Source organism: Marmota monax, unplaced genomic scaffold (genome assembly GCF_021218885.2).
Source record: "Marmota monax isolate L192 unplaced genomic scaffold, Marmota_monax_Labrador192_F-V1.1 WCK01_AAM20220418_F8-fsc00131, whole genome shotgun sequence".
Lineage (NCBI taxonomy): Eukaryota > Metazoa > Chordata > Mammalia > Rodentia > Sciuridae > Marmota > Marmota monax.
This window is the reverse complement of record NW_026693141.1, coordinates 5,242,840-5,248,198: the sequence shown is the minus strand read 5'-3', so window position 1 is coordinate 5,248,198 and position 5,359 is coordinate 5,242,840.

Below are 5,359 nucleotides of genomic sequence, written 5' to 3'. Positions count from 1 at the left end.
TTTTTTGTTTGGAGGGGTAGGTGTCCTGGGGATTGAATCTAGGCCCATGAGCACGATGAGCAAAAACTCTCCTTCTAAGCTACATCCCCAGCCCTAAATATTCTTTATTTTGACAAAATTCAATCTACTTTTCTTTTTACTGCCTATGATTTTGATATGATATCCATGAAATCATTGACAAATCCAATGTCAAGCAGATTTTCCCCAATTTTTTAAAGAGCTTTCTTTATAGTTTTAACTCTTAAATTTAGGTCTTTAATCCATTTTGAGTTAATTTGTGTATAACGTGTGTGTTCGTTTGTTTTGAGTTGCTATGAAAATACTCCAGGCTGGGTAAGTTTTAAAGAAAAGAGGCTTATATTTTTATTTTTTTTTTTGGGGGGGGGTACCAGGGATTGAACTCAGGGCATTCAGCCACTGAGCCACATCCCCAGCCCTATTTTGTATTTTATTTAGAAACAGGGTCTCACTGAGATGCTTAGTGCCTCAATTTTGTGAGGCTGGCTTTGAACTTGCCATCCTCCTACCTCAGCATCCCAAGCTGCTGGAATTACAGGTGTGCACCACCACGCCTAGATGAGAGGCTTATTTTGGCTCACAATTCTGTCCAAAATTGGGCAGGTGCTTCACACTGCATCATAACATGGTGTCTGGCATCAAATGGTTGAAGAATGTACTAGATGGAGGTGGAGGGGTCATATGATTAGAGGAATCAAATGAGCTCGATGAAGAAACTAAACTGAACTGGCTGTATAACAACCTGCTCAAGTGGGGCACAGTGGTGCATACCTATTCAGGAGGCAGGGGCAGAAGGATTGCAAGTTCAAGACTAGCTTGGGCTATTTAGCAAGACTCTGTCTCCAAATTTAAAAACAAAACAAAACAAAAAAAGTTTTTAAAGGGTTGGGAATGTACAGTGCTTGCTTTAGTATGCATGAGGCACTACATTTAATCCCTAGTACTGAAAAAAACTTAAAAAAAATTCTTTTAGTTGTAGATGGACATAATACCTTTATTTTGTTTATTTATTTGTATGTGGTGCCTCACACATGTTAGGCAAGCACTCTACCTCTGAGCTACAACTCCAGCCTCCAAACCCAACGTTTAGCAACCTGTTCAGTCCAGTCCCGTGAGACCAAAACTAACCCAATCTCAGAAAACTAACCCAATCTCTTAAGAAAAACATTAATCTATTCACAAGGATTCCCGCTTATGATCCCAAATGCCTCTAAGGATCCCACCATCTCTATACTGTTACACTGAGGAATTAAGCCTCAACATGAATTGGCAGGGAAAAGCCACGTTCAAATCAGAACTTCATGTAAAACAAGGTTCCAACTTCGTTCTTTTGCATGTGGACATTCGGTTTTCCCGGAACTATTTGTTGAAAGAAGGTGTTCCATTAAGTTGTATTGGGCACCTTTATTGAAAACCTATTGGCCATATATGTGGGGGTTCATTTCTAGACTTTCTGTTCCGTTCTGTTGTCCTGTATATTTTCCTCATGATGGTACCAGGTGATTTTGTTTGCTTTTCTTTTTTCCTCTTGGTGGTACTGTGGATTGAAGCCAGAAGTCTTCTACAACTGAGCTATACCCCCAGCTCTTTTTATTTTGAGACAGTGTCTCACTAACTTGCCCAGGCTGTCCTTGAACTTGAGATCCTCTTGCTTTAGCCTCCTGAAGCACAGGAATTACAGGTGTGTGCCACTGTGCCCAGCTGGTACCATAGTATTTTAATTACTCTAGCTTTATAGTACATTTTGAATTGTAGTCCTCCAATTTTATTCTCCTTTTCAAGATTGTTTTGGCTATTGGGGGCCCCTTGTAATTCTGCATTAATTCGAGAATTAACTTTTTTCATTTCTATAAAAGAAGCTTTTGGAATTTTTATAGGGATGATATGGAATCTGTGGTTCAATTTGTGTAGCACTAACATCTTAACAATGTTAAGTCTTCCTATCTTTTATGTCTTTTCATTGATTAAGGTCTCCTTTAACTTATTTCAGTAACATTTTGTAGTTTTCAGGGTACAAGTCTTCTGCTTTCCATAGTAGATTTATTTTGAAGTATTTCATTCTTTACAGTTGCAAATGAACTAAGTGTCTTAATTTGTAGGTGCCTAGGAATACAGATGGTAATTTCCCATTTTTGGGAAAGGAAGAAAAAGAGGCTCAGAATGAGTTACTGAGCGGTGCTTGACTGTTAAGCACTGACTCAGGGCTGTAGCTCCAAATCTACCATGTGACCCCTCTGGGGCTATTAATCTAGTCCCTTTCCCATTTTCCCCTTTCCTTTTGACTTAGTGTTCTTAGTTGTAAAACATGAGACACTGGAAAAGGAAAGAACTGGAGCCCTGCAATAATTCTGCTCCAGGTTCTGGTGAGTGTGACAACTGAAACATAAGAAGACACCAAGGCCTCGAGGATACCCATGGATATCCCATAGATATTTTCATGTCAATACTCTTTGAAGGGAGAACCCACAGGCAAATAACAAAGAGTCAATAATGAATGTGTGACCTCAAAATGCCAAGATATTTGATGAGAATGACTCAGAAATCAAGAAACTACTTGTAGCAAATCAAGTACTGTACTGCTTTGTCAACATAGGACAGCTTCTCATGGTACTGACAAAGGACTGTGTTATGACATGCAGATAAGGTTAAAACTCCTGAGGCACTGTGCGGGGGTGGTGGTGGCTCTGGCTCAGGAGAGAAACACTTTGCAAGCTACCACCAGGTTGTAGACCAGGAATGTGCCAGGTCACACTGGGAAGTCTCTAACAGACATTGGCAGTCTTGGTGTATCTGAATGAGGTTGTGAGCAAGCTTTGCCAAGGATCCTGAATGCTACTCAGGGACCACCTGGAAATTCTCCTTTCTACAGTCCTCACTGAACATTCTCCTTCTCCCAAACTATTTTCTGACAGGATTCCTGACACAGGTGCATCTGCTACTAATGGGAATGTGGCCCAGCAGGTGTGGACAGTGCTTTAAGCATTTATCAGTCTGCCTTCCTGCTGCCCCGAGCTGCACCAGCAGAATTCCCAAAGAGGAACTCTAAAGCTCAGTGAATAGGACCACATGTCCATGTGCACGTGTACACACACACACACACACACACACATTTGTGTGTGTGCAGGTATAACTGAGAGATTAGAATATCTTTTCCCTCCCCCTGAAGGGAAGAGCACTTTGGCTGGAAGAAACATCTTAGGATCTTCTCAATTCCTCTCTTCTATCTCCAATGTAAAGAAGCAACTATGTGAATTTTCAATATTTTGGAGTATTTAATTCACAACTATGTGAATTTTCCTCATACCTCCCAAGAAATCCCAGGCAAGGAATGGTAGAGGCTTCCTACTTGAAAAAGTACCTGCTGATGTTTTTAGGCAGAGATAAGGGGCTGCCTGAGTACATGTGTATGTTCCTCTGGAATAAATGGAATACTGAATACTCCATAAGAAAATAGCACAGGGCCTCAAAGCTGCCACAGTAACAACTAGAAAGAAAATAAGCAGAGAATGTTCACAAAGTAAAGCATTAGTGTGATTTCAGGTTGCAAGACAGCTGGTGCAGACGTGGACATATTATGACAGCCATTTTGTTTCTATTACAGAAAAAAGTAACTGAAGTAGGTCATAATGTTTTAAATTATTTTTCCAGTAGGAATATTACGCCCTAATGACACAGTTTATTTCCACGTCTATCATAAATCACTAGTGATTTCCCTCAAAATGTCTCTTGCCTTCAGTATCTTGTCCTTCATACCATTCTCACATCACCTTATGAGTTATCCATGATTAATTTCACTCCCTTGATCAAAAAATTTTCACTGCTTCTTTGTTGCCAATAGAATTAGGCTTTAATATCTCTTTGTATCATGTGAGGCTTCTTACCGATAACTTCTCCTACTTATCTTATCCACTACTATGTCCTGATGGCCAGGCCAGCTATGTCCTGATGCCAGGCCAGCTATGGTCTGATCTGTGGTCAGAGTTTCCCCCACCCATAAGGTCCAGATCTCCTCCTCTTAGTTATACTTCAATCCTGGATTCAAACCCTATCTCCTTCATTTCTACCCACTCATCTATCTGCTCTAAGTTCCTATAACATACTCCCATTTTGGTAGCTAATTGAGTGATTAATAGGTATACTGAATTGAGCTAGATGTTTTGTGGATACAAAGAGAGTAAAAGAAGGTCTCTGCCCTGGAGGAGAAGGTTTTGCCTCCTTGTCCATGATTCTGTGTGTTTCTTGAGGGTAATAAAATGCAAATTCTCAAGTTCTTCAAGGATGTAACCATGCTACACACATACTAGGATTTCAGAAAGACTTTCTAAATTGAATTAAATTGCTCCTCCCTCGGGGATGCGGGTACCAATTAAAGATGTTAGCTTAAGTGTAATAGTTACTTTGGTCTTAAATGATCAAAGGTAACAGAAATAGTCCACTTCGACTAGGCTAGAGCTAGGCTTCCAGAGGTAAGAAAAAACCTCCCTAGTAAGCTGCCCGATCAGTAACACGGAAAAAGTTGCTCAAGGCAAGCCGGTTCCCCAGGCTGGACCCTTGGTTGTGGGTGTAAACTGCGCAGGGAGAAATCGGTGCGGTGGTTGAAAACAAGGTGCATGAAGGAGCGTGGAAAGCAAAAAGAGCAGAGTGGGAAAGGTAGCTAGCTGCAGAACCTGCCTCTATCAGATGAACAGCAAGAGCCATCAAAGGTGGATGGTCCTTTAGACATAACCAAGGAAACGTCAGGGTGCAAATCACAGTTTAAACATCACAAGGCACTTTTGGGTTCCAGACACCTGCCCACACCGGTAAAGGTATCCGGGGCAGTTGGTGTGAGTGACTCTGAGGTGACCTGGCACACGGGTCCCAAGATGGATTTGGAGAAGCGGGAAGCCCAACCCCAGGTTCCTCTCCATGGGACAGGATAAACTAAGCTCTAATCGAAAGCCTGAAAGACTGGCGGGGCTGAGGTATTGAGCAGGCTGGAAAGGAAGCTCTCGCTGACTTCAGGCATCTCAGCATATCCCACCCTAAACCAGAAGAAAAGTCCTCTTCTGCCAATGATCAAGTCGAACGATCCTCAGACCAATCAAGGTGTCCGTTAGGCCTCTTACTGCAGCTCTGGGCCACGACTTGCGCCCAGCTCTGGCTCGGGGCGGCGGGGTAGGGGGTCCCAGCTTCCCCAGCCGCGGCCCCCGGGACGCCGAAGCTCGCGCTCCTCCTCTCTGGTCTCTCCTCCCCTCCTTTCTCTGCCTCGTCCAGTCCCTCCCCCAGCTCCAGCAGAGGGGGGCCGGGCTTGGCTCCGCGAGGCCCGTGCATTCCAGAGAGCGGGGCCAGCTAGAGCAAC